Source organism: Macaca nemestrina, chromosome 5, assembly GCF_043159975.1.
Source record: "Macaca nemestrina isolate mMacNem1 chromosome 5, mMacNem.hap1, whole genome shotgun sequence".
Taxonomy (NCBI): domain Eukaryota; kingdom Metazoa; phylum Chordata; class Mammalia; order Primates; family Cercopithecidae; genus Macaca; species Macaca nemestrina.
In genome coordinates, this window is record NC_092129.1 from 30,210,906 (window position 1) to 30,226,974 (window position 16,069).

Genomic DNA, 16,069 nt, shown 5'->3' on the forward strand with positions numbered 1-16,069 from the left:
TAAGATCAGGAAAAAGGTAACGATGTCTCTTCTTACTACGACTTTTCAAGATTACGCCGGAAGTCCTAGCTAATGCAATAAGAAAAGGAATTAAAAGATATACTTATTGGGAAGACAGAAATAAAAGGGTCTTTTTTTAATATGACATGATTGTTTAGGTAAAAAATCTGAAAGAATTCACCAAAAAATTCCTCCAACTAATAAGCAATAGTAGCAAGGTTGCAGGATACAAGGTTAATGTACAAAAGGCAACTGCTTTTCTATATATCAGCAATGAATAAGTGAAATTTGACATTAAAAACACAATACCATTTACTTTGGCATCCCCCCAAAATGAAATACTTAGGTATAAATGTAACAAAATATGAACATGATCTATATAAGAACTACCAAACTCTGAAGAAAGAAATCAAAAAAGAACTAAATAAATGAAGAGGTATTCTATGTTCATGGATAGGAAGACTCAATATTGTCAAGACATCAATGATCCCAAACTTGATCTATATATTCAATGCAATCTTAGTTAAATCTCAGCAAACTGTTCTGTGGACATTGACAAAGTTATATGTGGAGTCAAAAAACACAACATGGAAGAAGAAGAACAAAGTTGGAGGAATGACAATACTCAAATTCCAGATTTAATATAAAGCTACAGTAACCAAGACTACATGGAACTGGCAAAAGAAGAGACAAAGAGATCAATAGAACAGGATAGAAAGCCCAGAAATAAACTCACATAAACATAGTCATCTGACCTTTGACAAAGAAGCAAAGACAATACAGTGGAGCAAAGAGAGTCTTTTCAACAAATGGTGCTGGAACAACTGGAAATTCATAGTCAAAAAATGAGTCTAGATACAGACCTTACACTCTTTACAAAAATTAACTTAAAATAAATCACAAACACAAATGAAAAATGCAAAACTATAAACTCTTAAAAGATAATATAAGAGAAAATCTAGATGCCTTGGCATGACAATGACTTTACAGACACAACAGCAAAGGCATAATCCATGGAAAAAAAGAATTGACAAGCTGTATTTCATTAAAATGAACATTTTCTACTCTGCAAAAGACGCTATCAAGAGACTGAGATGACAAGTCACAGACTGGGAGAAAATATTTGCCAAAGACACATCTGATAAAGGATTGTTCTTCAAAATATACAAAGAATGCATAAAAGTCAACAATAAGTAAACAAACAACTTGATTAAGAAATAAGCCAAAAACCTTCACAGACACCTGCTTTCCCAAAGAAGATATATAGATGGGAAATAAGCTACAAAAAGTCAGGACTAACTGCATAATCTTCAGGATCTAGTGTAAAATATAAATATGGAGTTACTTGTTCAAAACTTACTAAGAATTTTAAAACACATTTCATCTGCCACAACAGAGTATTAAACTGAGTGTGGGGTCCTTTGAAGCATGGCGCCCTGTAAAACTGCACTGGTGATACACCCATGAAGCTCCCATTATATGCTATCAGGTAAATGCAAATTTAAACAGATACCACTACACACCAGTTAGAATGGCCAAACTCTAGAACTCTGACCACTCTAAATGCTGACAAGTATGTGGTGCAACAGGAACTCTCACTCATTGGTGCTGGGAATGCAAAATGATATAGCTACTTTGCAAGACAGTTTGGCAGTTTCTTACAAAACTAAATATACTGTTACCATACAGTCCAGCAATTGTGCTCCCTGGTATTTACCCAAAAGAATTGAAATGTATGTCCAAAAAAAAAAAAACCCTACATACAGTGATTTATAACAGCTTCATTTGTAATTACCAAAACATGAAAGTAAACAAGATGTCCTTCAGTATTTCAGAAGCTGCATGGAAAAATAAAATGTAGTTCATCCAGTCAATGGAATATTACTCAGCCGTAAAAACAAACGAGCTATCAAGCCATGAAAAAATCATGAAAGAAACTTAAATGCTTATTACCAAGTGAAAGAAGCCAATCTGAAAGTCTGTATATTGCGGGATTCCAATTGTATGACATTCTGGAAATGGTAAAACTAAGTAGATAGTAAAAAATACTTTTTTTTTGGTCAGGGGTTATAGGTAAGAAAGGAATTAATAGGTGGAACACAGGATTTCTAGGGCAGTGAAACTATTTTATATCATTTTATAATGGTGAGCACATCTCATGATACATTTCTCCAAACCCATAGAATATACAATACCAAGAGTGAACTCTAATGTAAACTATGGTGGATTTGGGGTGTTTATGTTATCTTAATGTAGGTTTATCAATGGTGACTCAGGTGCCACTCTGATGGGGGATGTTAAAAATGGGAGAAGCTACACATGTGTAGGGCAAAGAGTATATGGGAAATATCTACACCTTCCTCTCAATTTTGCTGTGAATCTAAAACTTCTTTAAAAGAAAATTAAGTCTAAAAATGTTCAGTGAAGTATGTATGTTAAAAAGTTAAATCCCAGCACTTTGGGAGGCCGAGGTGGGCAGATCATGAGGTCAGGAGTTCAAAACCAACCTGACAACGTGGTGAAACCCTCTCTCCACTAAAAATACAAAAATTAGCCAGGAGTGGTGGCACACACCTGTAAGGCACACACCTGTAGTCCCAGCTACTCGGGAGGCTGAGGCAGGAGAACTGCTTGAACCTGTGAGGTGGAAGTTGCAGTGAGCCCAGATCGTGCCACTGCACTCCAGCCTAGGTGACAGAGCAAGACTCTGTCTCAAAAAAAAAAAAAAAAAAAAAAAAAAAAAAAAAAGGTAAAGGTGGCCATGGAACAAATGAAAATAAAATCAGTAAATTCCAGACCAACAAAGGAAATACAGGGAAATCAGCACAAACAAAAAATAAAGTTATCTAGCCCTTTATCGTTTCTCATTCCCATTCAGTCTTCGTGCAATATTTGATGCTATCAACCACTCTCTCTTTCCAATTATGCTTCCCTCTTAAACTCCAAGATTCCTCCTTCTTCTGTGCAGCAGGTGGTAGTTTTGATGGTTGTGGTCACCTGCGCACCAATTTCATCTCCCCTTCTGAAATGGTAAGTTTCTTAAGGGAGGACTTGTGCTGTTTATATCCATATCTGACATACCACTCTGCAAAGTATGCCTGGTGCACAGTAGGCACTCAACTGAACCGAACTTTCCCAAGTATTGTGACAGCCTCAGTCATGAGGCTAGTAGCCTTAGTCAAAGTGTAGTCACAATTAGCCACAAAGCCAGTCCTGAATACATAATATTATATTGTACACATTCACATACATAAACAAACACATAAATGTAAACAAACAAGCAACCAAATGATACAACCAATTTTTCCAAGATTCGTTGAAGGAAGGATTTCCTCAGTCAGGTCCAGTCTCAAGGACACTTGAATCTTTAAATGCAGCCAATTTGAAATAGCTTTGAATGTACTGACACATGCATACATAGCCTTCTTTACTCTTCATCCACGCACACCCTTAAATAATAGCCCAATCGCTTTATAATATAGACCAAAGGAACATCCAGATTCTTCAGTTACACTGGATGTCATGTACCCTTCTTTATTTTAAATAAAGAAATCATAAATTGCATGTTGGAAGTCTCCTTTTTCTTTCTTTTTTTGGGGTAACATGTACATTGTAATGTTTATTGAAACAGGACTTGGATTTTCCCTGTAAATTTTAAAGTAAAACTTGCCATTTCCCACCCAATTTTCCCGCATACCTGCAAAAGTTTACAAAAGATACTATCCAAAAGTTCCAAAGAAGGTTTCATATGGATAATTGAGACTGAACAACTAAACCCACTAAGGGTTAATGCAGACTTTGCGGCTTTAATAGTTAAAACCACTGGACCCTCACCTCTTTACATCTGTCGCCACTTTATGTAGGAGAAACTGAGAGAGCCTAACCAACCTCAGCGTGGGGAAGAGCTGTCCTGGAATGCGTGCCCATAGTTCGCTAAGCTGCACCACACGCAGCTTTTGACTTTTTGCCCTATTAGTTAGCTCTGCCCAGATTTCCCAAAGAAGGGCAAGACCGCATGCTTCCTCACTGCCCTGGTGCTCCCAGAATCACAAAGAAACTTGCAGGGCGGTTGCTGTGAGGTCTGGGACTCCCACCAGCACTGAAGCGGTTAAGTTTTAGGAAGACCTAGAGAAAGAAAAACAGACTAAGAACTGCCTTGTGCTGGAGGAGGGTTAGAAAATGAGGCCGTTGCTGTTGTTTTCATTGTGTGCACTCTAATCAGGGAGAGTAAGAACAATAATGCATGTAATGCTGATTTTGGAACGTGTCCATGCAGCTTTTCCCAGGCTAGACAGCCTTGGGAACCACTGATAGAGTGGCACACCAGGGGCACAGCCTCAATCACCAAGCACAGGGCAGGGCAGCCTTTTCTGTGGATAAAATATGTGAGAGATGACAAGAATCTTCCCAGCATGGGAAGTGGCAGTAACAAAAAAATAAATATACAATGGAGTGAAACTGAAGGCTTTGCATCTCGCAGCCCAGCCACAGGGACATGATATTTGAAAGATAGGATATTTCTCCTTCTACCCACCCCCATTTTCCTTTTTTGTTTGTTTGTTTCCCTTTTTGCATTCAACTTGCTCTCCCTTTCTTCCCCACTCCCATCCCCCAAACTCCCTCTGCCACACTTTGAAGCCCAGATGGAAGCCGTGTGTTGTGGCTGCTGGCACCAAGCAAGCTCAGAAGTGTGCTTTAGTTTAAGATGCTGTACTTTTCGCTCAAGGAAAAGGGAGAAAAATCAGCTTGAAACAATACATTGCATTTTGCTGGAGAGCATGCTTGTATGCATCTAGGATTCAAACATGGTCCTAATTTTTTCAGAGCTTTTGTCTCCAAGGATAAGACAACAGCTAAAATGTGGCATCCTTTTTCAAAGCAAATGCATATAACTGCAAAGGTTTTGGAGTGGTATTGTTTAATAAAATAAAACAAGAGACAAAAATCAGGCACACGAGCTTTTTGGTGTTGACACAACAGCAGATCGTAACTATTTCAAGTGTTGTTGAAACAGCTCCCTTACTTTTAAATAGCCCAATCCAGCTATACTGTACTAAATGATTTTTGAAAGAATGACTTCTGTACACTTACTTATTTGGTTACCACATTTAGCAAATACAACTTTAGGACACCCAGTTAAATCTGAGTTTCAACTAAACAAAGACACAATTTTAGTATATCTCATGCAATGTTTAGGATAAACTTACACTAAACATTTGTTGTTGTTTATCCAACACATATTTAACTAGGCATCCTGTATTTTATGACAGTTTTTAAATCAGCTCAGTTTTTGAAAATAATTTACATTAAAACATTTTTTAAGAGCCTAAGGATATAACATGAATTTATTTGAGACTCATAAAATTTGAACATAGGGATAATCAACACATCATCCTCACGACAATAGAGACTGCCTGTAATAAAGTCCTTTTCTTGTCCCTGTCAACTCATCCCCTGAACATACACAAATTATATAGCCGCTCACATTACACACACACACACACACACACACACACGAACACACCCTACAGAGTGGTTTTTGATTGATTGTATTTTTTTCCATCAAAGGAAGGATTGGCTAATAGAGCACTATTGAAAATCAACTCATACCATGGAAAGTGCATATGGCTCCCAGTTGGCCATTACTGAAACCACAGCTGCTTTGTCAAATAGCAGTAGCTCATGAGCTCTGATGCATAATAATTTTGGTTAAAATTGTACCCATTTTATGCCGGGCATGGTGGCTCATGCCTGTAATCCCAGTACTTTGGGAGGCTGAGGCAGGCGGATTAAGACCATCCTGGCTAATACGGTGAAACCCCGTCTCTACTAAAAAATACAAAAAATTAGCCGGGCGTGGTGGTGGGCGCCTGTAGTCCCAGCTACTCGGGAGGTTGAGGCAGGAGAATGGCGTGAACCCGGGAGGTGGAGCTTGCAGTGAGCCGAGATCGTGCCACTGCACTCCAGCCTGGGCAACAGAGCAAAAAAAAAAAAAAAAAAATTGTACCCATTTTATCTACTTAATGCCCTGAAACCTGGCCTTGTTGTTTTTAAATTTACTTATAGACATGTGATCAGCCCAAAGGAACCACTGGGGAAACTCAGCTGACTTGGTTCTGGATGCTTTCTCTGTAAACCTCTGGCCTTCACTCTTGTTCCTGTGATCCTGTGTTCACTTGAACTTGGAACGAGATGAAGACCTGATACTTTCGTCCCTCACAGCTGCTGCTCCTGAACATGAGCTGTGAGAGTTGTGAGTTTCCAATTCATGGTGACTGAAAAGGGAGCTAAAAGAAAGTCTGAGAATGTGAGGCGGATAGTGCTGGAGGAAAAGATGTAGAGTTGTTTCGAAATCTCAATGCATGTGAAATTCAGGTGGTGCTTACATAAGTGGTAAAGTTGCATTTAACCTGTATCTGAAAGATGGGTGGGTGTCATCGGGGAGTCATGTCTTTTTGGACAACCATTTTTCTTCTACCACTACTAAATTTCTGATTAAGCAAGATTTCTTTGTTGGAAAAGTAGTTGCTATTAATCAGTTTGTCAGTGTCAGCTCACTCTGCTTCCTCTTAAATCAACACCAGAAGAGGAATTAATAGAAAATTTATTTTGCTTCAGTATACTTTCGAGGAAAACTAACACGGTTTCAACTTGAGTATCAACAAGAACCTAGATAGACTTATATGAACATAGTGGTTTTTGTTTTTTTCCAATTTTGCCCAGGTTGGCCTCTAACGCATAGCCTCTCCTCCTTGTGCGCCAAGACACTGGCGGGAGTCACTGCAGCTCCCATATAGTGTTACATGATCTTTTATCATTCAATTTCCTAAACATAGTCAAGATGACACTTTAAGTGAGTTCAGAAATCTACTTTATTCATAAAAAAAGAACAGAAGAAATTTAGTTATCTACCTTCTTGTCCCACTATTCACACACCCGCCTATAATCATTTCCCTCTCCATTCCTCTGCTTATATAGAAACATGTTTAACTAATGAATTCATTGCCTGTTTCACTGTTGAGGTGGAATGCTGGACTGAGAGTCTGGAGGATTTGTTCTAGTTTCAGCTCTGATGCTAATGGCTGTATAAACCTGGACAAGTCTATCTTCATTCTTAACCAAAAGACCGAGAAATAAAAAGACAATTTCTTTCCTATCCGTTTCCTCATTTGAAAAATGAAAAACCAGCTGCCCAAAACTTCCTTCTTATTCTAAAATTCTGGTTCTGTATCTGTTTCCATCAGTAAAACCTATTTTCTACTCCAAGTAACAGAAAGCAATGTTTGTGCCAAGTGATTGCACTTATTAAATATTTTCGATAGTGATGTTTTTTTTTTTTAAATTTACTGCCAGACCAAACATATATTTAAACAGAAGCAAAAAGAAGTACCTGTAAAAAGTTGAAATTGTCAATGATTCGGTCTATAAACCCTATAGTTTGGGAAATTAGAATTTGCGAATATTGAATGTGGGCCACTAGATCTTCAAATAAGAATAATGCATGGATAGAAATTATTATCTAATCATTCAGATGGTCTGCCCATTTATGGACACCACAAATTCAAGGATTTTAGCTGCACTGGAGTACAAATACCCAAATAAAACACACACTCTTTTAAAAGAGTGTAAATGACACTAGCATTGCTTTCAGTGGTGTAATCAAATATAAAAGAACTTGGGTCAATTATAGGATTGATATGGCATATGGAAAATGCTGTTTTTTTAAAAAAAAAATTCTAAATATGGAGACTGGGAACCAGGAACCAATCAAGGGAAAATATGAAAAATGAAACAAACATCTAGTCTGCTGATCAGAACCAGGACCCAAGGATTATTGTGGAGAAATCATTGAAATCATCAATTGGGTCTAAGGAGAGTGAAAATGACAACCTGGATAAAGGGATACAGGGAGAAACTGAACAACAAAAGTACCATGAGGGAGCTGTTAGAGCCCTGGAGTCCTTCTTCAGAACTATGAGCCTCTGAGGTCAGCTTTCTTTACTCTGTAGCTCCGTGGCAAGTGGAATCCACCATCTTCCTTTTCCTCTTCCCAGACTAGACTTCAGAGATCTGGAGACAGAGTGATGCCAAAAGGAAATTTGTTGCTTTCTTGGTTCCTGTAGATCTTCTCTTTTTCTGACACATTTTTTTCCAAGTCCTTTTGTAATGAGATGGCTTAAAATAGCATTGCATGACAAGTTATAATGCATGACTTTACTGCTGCCAAAATGTATCAGTATTAAAGCCTTAACCTACCGGTATATTTTAACCAAATACTTATTTTGAGCGGGGGTATTTTTATTTAGTACATGTGTTGTTTTTACTGTTTTGTTATTTTGTTCATCATCTTAATAATTAATCACATCTTCTAAAATATAAATACAGATCAAGAGCCTGTCTATAATAATCTCTCTAATACAAAGTTTTCTACACTCAAAGCTAGAACTACTTTTCACATCTCCTTTAATTGGGCTGAACTATTATTCAAACTGACTTCCTGTTGCCAACCAATTGTCTTTAACTGTATTAAAGTGTACTCAATATTTTCCGTAAGATGGCCATAAAAATCTCATAAATGGAGCCACACTTCCCCCTGATTTTCATGTTCAATTGAGCACTCTGTTTCCTGTCTTTGAAAGGAAGTGAAAATAGGATCCCTAATAGCTTCTCAGGCCCCACCTTAGGTGGATAGGAGAAAGCTAAAGAGAGCTGGACTTGCCGGGGTTTATTATAAAAGAAACTCACAGGCCCTCTCCTAAAGTATCTATGAAGACACTGAGCTTGGGACATTGACCCTCCAACTCAGATGAAAAGTCTCTGGGAAATTTAAAGCCTTTTTATTCATTCTGACTATAACATGAACATTCTAGTTGTTTTATCCCACCCTCCTTCTTTAATCTTGCTGGCAAGAATTGGAAGGATGTGAAGATCCTTGGAACACAGAGCTTTGTCACTGGCCTCTTCCCCACTGTGGGAGGCAGGTAGGTGTCATGTCTAGTTTGCTCCTTTTCAGACTACAGTCCCAGGAGAACAAGGATTTGTTCACTTATTAGCAGATACACAACAAATACTACATGATTTGGGGGTTGGGGGGAAGGACTTAGGAAGTTGACTGCTTCATGCTCATCAATTAATTGAGAAAAACTCCCCCAACGTTATGTCTTTCTTATGTACTCATTGTTTATAAACTTCTATTATAATCTAGTAATATTAATTTGTTTTCTTTTTAACATGTAAGAAAAATCAACAAATTTTGTGTGGTATCAATTTCTATCTAATTTGACCTTGCCAGCGCCCACAAGCAATGATGTCTACATTATAACAGCTTTGTCTGTTTCAGAGTTCTGAAATACCCTTCACAGAAAGGTTATCCTCAGCTTTAGGAAGTTGCCATCTTTGCCTGTGTCTGAATGGGATGACCGTAAGTCATCTAAATGGCTGTTTTTCAATACCTATACATGCTATGATATTTGCTTGTGAAATTTTAAAACTAGCAAAATATAATTTTTTTAAAAAAAGAACACTCAGCCAATCCAGAAAATAAAAGATCCAAAGTAATAATTTTGGGGAGTTCATGTATGTAAGTAATCAAACTTTTTCTCTCTTTACCAAGTAGAAAAATGGGTGGTAATATATATCAAAATACTTGATTCTTCTGGGGGCGACCTTAAAGCCCTTTTCTGTATTTCATGTCTTTTAGACCTGGAAATGAATACAGTTACACTATCTTCTCATGTGTACCATTAACTTTTTTCAAAATGTGTTAATGCTAATGATGGTAGTACTTCCACCATTTATTTTTTCCAAAATTCTAGCACAAAGCTTTAACAGGTTAAAAAAATATATTATTGCTGTTACTGATAACAAGAGAAAGCTCTGATACTGAATGGCTGTGTAATCTTGGGAGGTAACTTTAATGTTCTTATCTGTAAAATGAGTGAATTAAGACCTATCTTACATGGCCGGGCGCGATGGCTCAAGCCTGTAATCCCAGCACTTTGGGAGGCCGAGGCAGGTGGATCACGAGGTCAGGAGATCGAGACCATCCCTGGCTAACATGGTGAAACCCCGTCTCTACTAAAAATACAAAAAACTAGCCGGGCGAGGTGGCGGGCGCCTGTAGTCCCAGCTACTCGGAGGCTGAGGCAGGAGAATGGCGTGAACCCAGGAGGCGGAGCTTGCAGTGAGCCGAGATCGCACCACTGCACCCCAGCCTGGGCGACACAGCGAGACTCCGTCTCAAAAAAAAAAAAAATAAATAAGACCTATCTTACAATATTTTTATAAAAATTAAAGATCATATATGAAGTGTCTGGGACTTCACATGAGCCCTCCATAAATTTCTGTGAAATGATGGTGACTAAAGGAGATTGTTGCAAGATTTTGGTAGTTTAATTTGTTGTCCAAATAACAGAGAAAAAAACCCTAGAGTCCCATATGTAAATTATATCATGAAAATAAGAAAACTTCAACAAAATAGCTTTGTTTTATTAAGTGGGTAAAGCACTCAATCATGTAGAATTTCCTACATGAAGTTATGCCACTCAGGTAGGATGAAACAGTTAGTATCTAAGAATGAGACAAAAGAAAATAGATTTAAAATTGTAACCAGAATGATCCCTGGTTGTGAGACATCAGAGTGGGGGAATAAAACAAAAGTGAGGCATCTCTTTGGGTGTTTCAGGGAAAGGAATGTTTGGGCTTGGTCAGCTGACAGCCCACCAGGAGAGTGAGGAAGAACTGGGCAATCTATCAAGGTCCCAATGACCCACTGGAAATTGTCCATTATTGAGCTAAAAATGAAATTAAGCTCAAATTAAAAGAACTAGTACTATGTGCCAGAATTCTGCATGTAGTCTCATTTTATTCAATAGAATAATCTTATCTCACAATTTACAGGAGATGCTGCTACCAACTTCCATGTAACTGAGTGAAGTCAGCACCTGCAGAACTACTATGACAAGTTTCACATATTATTCTTATTCACTTTTCAAGTGACATTTATTCCAAAGGACATTACACTTTGTAGATATCTCACAGTAGGGTTGCCAATTAGTCTGAACATCTTAAAATTATTTTCAGAAACCACAATTCTTCCCTTTGACAATATACAAACACATTTTGCATTTGAGTAAACAGGCACTTGCTCCTTTAAAATTGTATATTTTTATTAAAATTACCTACAGAGATAACCTACTGGAAATATTAAACTGCTGTTCTAAACAGATTGCTAATAATTTAGAAGTAAATACTTTCTGATTTAACTACTTGGGGAAAACTACTGATTTTTCTTTCTCTAAAATAACTTTAAAAGTACTTCTGTTGCAGATTGTGTAACATGTGTTATCCATACAAAACTCTTTAAATAGGATTAGGTTAATTCAGGACCTTAACGTTAAAAAACATTTGACTCTGAGCAGCATGGTCTCCAAATGTGTGAGAAGGACATGTGGACTGGTCCCCACCACTGTGAAATGATTAAGAAGTATCTATCAGGTAATTGAATCTCAACTGGATGCCATAGATTTACATATTATAATGTCTTCTGTTCTCAAGGAACTCCTTTGTTCTGAGGAATTTATAAGCTGGCAAAGAGACATTATCAAAATTAGAAAGTATATTTTATATATTATGTATACAATACATAAGTATGCATATATATTATATGTTAGGGGTGTGTGTACATGTGTGTGGGAAAATTGAATACTAAGTAAACAAACAACCCAATTTTTTAGATGGGCAAAAAGATTGGAACAGACACTTCACTAAAGATTTACAAATAGCAAAGAAGCACATGAAAAGATGCTCAACATCAGTAGTCATCAGGGAAATACAAATTAAAACCACAATGAAATACTACTACACACCTATTAGAAGGGTTAAAATTAGAAAGGTGGACCATGCCAAGTATTGGTGAGAATGTAGAGGATCTGGAACTCTCGTACATGTGTACTGGGGGAATGTAAGATGATACAACTGCGTTGGAAAACAGTGGGCTCTTGATAAACTCATGAGAAGTAATTTGGTAGGAATATTACAAGCACATGGTTATACAGGGTGTGCACTGCAAACTTCTAGGGGGAAACATTCACAGTCTAGTCTACATGCATGGTCTGTCACTGATTATGTGCAGAGTATAATCCAGGAGGTCTTGTGTGGCAAAGCTTACTAAGAAAGTTGGTTTTGAAGTGAGGAATAGGATGTGGCAGGAGTTGGTGGGGAAGGGAAAGAACAATACATCCAAAAGCTGAAAAAAGAAGGCTGTTCTTCTACCGGTTCTACCAGTTTTACCACCAATTGCCATATGAAAGTTTACTATTAAAAGTAACTGTAATAACTTTTGCACCAACCTAATAGAAGTGAAAAAGAGGACATGTGTAATTCAGTGGGCAGGCCCCAGAGGTATATGACTCCAAAGTTGGCAATGTGGAATATAAAAACTCACTCAACAATACAAACCAACAATGGGGTTTGAAATGGAGGAAAATGAGCTAAAATAAGTGAAATTGCTATAATGAGCAGTTTTTCTATTAAGAAACATTGACCCTTGACCTTCAGAAAACACTGAGAGCCATATAAGAAAACAGCAAAAATTTTGTAGGGTTAGGGAGAGGGCTGGTGCATGTGGAGAGATACTGTTTCAGGTTTCTTAAGGAGAACTCAGGAAGGGAAGAAGACTAAGAGAAACTAAGATTCATTGAGCATTTGTCTATGTTGATTTACTATAGTGGAAAAGATAAGAATTAATAATAACTTCACTAAATGCACCCAACTCAGTGTTAAACTATAGGTAGTCTAAGTGAATCTCCCTAACAACCAAATGACATAACTACTATTGTTCACATTTTATAGATGAGAATATTGAAGACTAAAGACTTAAGGAACTTGTCATTGACATACAGCATGGAAGAGGAAGAGTTGGGACTTTAACTCGAGTCTTCTTAGTGACTCTTTCACTTACCCAAAACTGAGACCAAGAGTATAAAACTTCATTCTGAAAAAAACATCAAATAATATGATTACAACAACTTTGACTTAGCAATCAATGTCACCAGTTGATTAAAAGAGAAAAGGAGCAAGAGGGAGAGAGAAGAGAAAGAGTGAAAAAGACGAACATTGGTTAGCAGTCTCCTTCACAACTCTTGTCTCACCCTGCAGTTCTCCAAGGTCATTCCAAGAGAGCAGTGTAAATTATCACCTGTTTAATCTGTCCTGAAAAAGGATCTGTAGTCCTTTCTGAATCAGAAAGCAGCTCATTTTCCTTTTTAAACTTCAAATTGCAATTTCAAAATGAAGTTTGATTTTTTCCTAGAAATTCTGAAAATTTTGCATGGATAGAAAGAGTGATACAAATTTGAAATTTTGCTTTACAAAAAATCTGTAAATTTATAATGGTTCTTGACCCAGGCCTCACATCAGAATCACCTGACACACCAATGCGCGGGACCCCATTCCAGATCAATGAAATCTGAATCTGTGTAAGACAGGCATAGGTACCAGCATATTCTTTTAAATAGTTCCTCCCTCAGGTTTCTAATGTGCAGCTAAGTTTGAGTACAAAATTTGGAACCAAAGTTATGGTTTACTGTTAATTTATTTAACTAGTATCCTGAAAATCATATGACACTGAAAAGCCATCTGATGGCCTCATCTTTGTCTTTGAAAACTTGGAATTGCCTAAATCCTTCTGCGCCTAACTGTCTTGTTCAAGAGGAGACTAACTTCTTCCAGTTCTTGTACTTAGCCTAAAAAAATGAAATGGAGTTCTAGATCTCAATTCAAATTCCCTGTTGTGGGTGTAGCTAACACCGGACCCAGGAAAGAAGTGGGAGTGGGGAGGCCCTGCCAAGAGAGACCAGGTGATGATTTCTCTGCCAAGAGAGGCCAGGCAATGATTTCTCAGCTGTTTGGTTTTCACATTAGTGCCTTTGGAAAAAGCTCAGGAAGGAGAAACACATATGTGTCATTTCTGCAGCAACCTAATATCCAGAATTTTTCAAGTTTCCAAAGCTAAGTCAAAGGACTGGAAAGCCTTCCACTTACAGTATATTGGGGAAGGAAAAATATATAAATCAGGAAAGATTTAACATCATTTAACTGTAAAAATGATCTGAGGCCTTGCTTTCTTCTTCTCTTGCATTCCCAAGCACCTACATTGCAGGTGGTTTATGAGCAATGTCTGGATGTAATGTGCCTAGGTAACAATCAGTTGCCTCCAATTCAAGTCCAGGATCAGGTGCTAGGAACTGTGTGACCAGAGGCAAGGTATTGACCACAATGACCCAGAGAATGGGGAGAGGTAATACAAGTCCTACCTATCTCTGGATGCCAAGTCAAATAAGAGATAACACATAGGAAACCATTATATATAGAAGTCTGGTGTATGTAAATTGTTTTCAGTATTTTTTTCATTTGCATTACACGCATTTTAGCACCCTGCTTCTAGAGAGGAATGAGGCTAAACCTCTTGCTAACCTCAGACTAATTGGAACCAACCTTCCACAGCTTCCCATCGGCCCGCTTCCATGCGCTCTGGAGCCTCAGACTTGCTTTCTCAGCCGCCAGCCCAGTGGAATGGCTAAAATAAAACGTAGCTTGGAACATTGGATTAATTCAGCATTCACAATTCTACTTGGAACATTCTTCCACTTGGAACACTGGATTAATTCAGCATTCACAATTATTGGGAAACACTATGTTCTTAATGATGGGAGCCCCTCACTCTGTATTTATCAACATCATACATTTTTTTTAAAGAAACTCTGCTTCTCTTTTGCATTCTGCAGGCAGACACAGGTGACCTTCAGCAGCCCTGCAGACGCTTTAATTACCATTGCATATTGCTAAGCCTGTGAGGAATACATTTGTAGTTACTAAAGAAAAATTGCAGAATTGAGACAGTAAGAGAGAAATTATACTTTTGATTGAACGAATCAAATGTTAAATGATTCTGACCAAAGCAGGCTATCTTCTGCACTGTCCAATGTGATACCCACCTGTGGTTACTGAGCATTTGAAAAGTGGCTAGTCCAAATTGAGATATTCTGTGCCTCTAATTTCCGAGAGCTATTCCAAAAACAAAGAACACAAAATATCTCAATAATTTTATATTGAATACATGGCGAAGTGGCAATATTTTGAATTATTAGATTAAATAAAATATATAATTAATTACTTTTACCTTTTAAAATCTTCTTTTTAGTTTTTTTAATGTGTGCAATTTAACTGGAAAATTTAGAATTGCATACATGGCTTGAATTGCATTTCAGTTGTTCAGGGGCGATTTCGATCTTTGTTTTACCTTCAGGAAAACTGTTGATAATTTTCTAGTTGCCTCTATAATACTCATGTGGTTAGAGCTTGCAACATAAGGAACACAATCACAAACAGGTCACTAAATAAGAAAGTTCACATTAAATTGCCACTGGTTCTCTCTCTCTCTCTCTCTCTGTCTCTGTCTCTGTCTCTCTCTTTCTCTCTCTCTCTATATATATCTACAGATATATATATATATATAAAATCAGTAGATAATATATAAAGTAGGTAACTTGAATGCAAATATCTTACATTAGTTTCCCTGGAAACTCTCTCTCTCTCTCTCTCTCTATATATATATATATATGTGTGTGTGTGTGTGTGTGTGTGTGTGTGTATACACACATATATATATATAACCAGTAGATAATGTATAAAGCAGGTAACTTGGATGCAAATGTCTTACATTAGTTTCCCCAGAAACAGATCCTGAGACAGAGATTCAGTTCTATGTGATTCAATATGGGAACATTCTCAGGAAACTCTTTTGTAAGAAAGGGAGTAAGGCAGGATGGGGAAGGGGATGAAGCCAAACAAGGATTGGCGGGATTGTGGGGAGAGTGAGCTTTGGAATTGAAATCTCACTGCAAAGTTGTCCCACCTTGAGGCCAGGAAGCAGGCAGCACTTAAATAGCTGAAGATACAGCAATAAACCAAACCGACAAGTATCCCTGCTCCCATAGAGTTTACATTGTCTTGGGTGAGACAAGATAAACAAATATATAGTATGTAAAGAAATAACACATGTTATGAA

At 37.5% G+C, this 16,069-nt stretch overlaps 1 long non-coding RNA gene across 1 annotated transcript; it reads right to left on the bottom strand.

Moving 5' to 3' along the window:
• Positions 1 to 5,169: 5,169 nt before the first annotated feature.
• Positions 5,170 to 15,545, bottom strand: LOC139363294 (uncharacterized). Its single transcript, XR_011623337.1, has 3 exons — positions 14,497 to 15,545; positions 12,962 to 12,994; positions 5,170 to 8,175 (listed from the first exon to the last, which is right to left on the bottom strand). It is a non-coding gene; the product is annotated as an uncharacterized lncRNA (long non-coding RNA).
• Between the last annotated feature and the right edge of the window lie 524 nt (positions 15,546 to 16,069).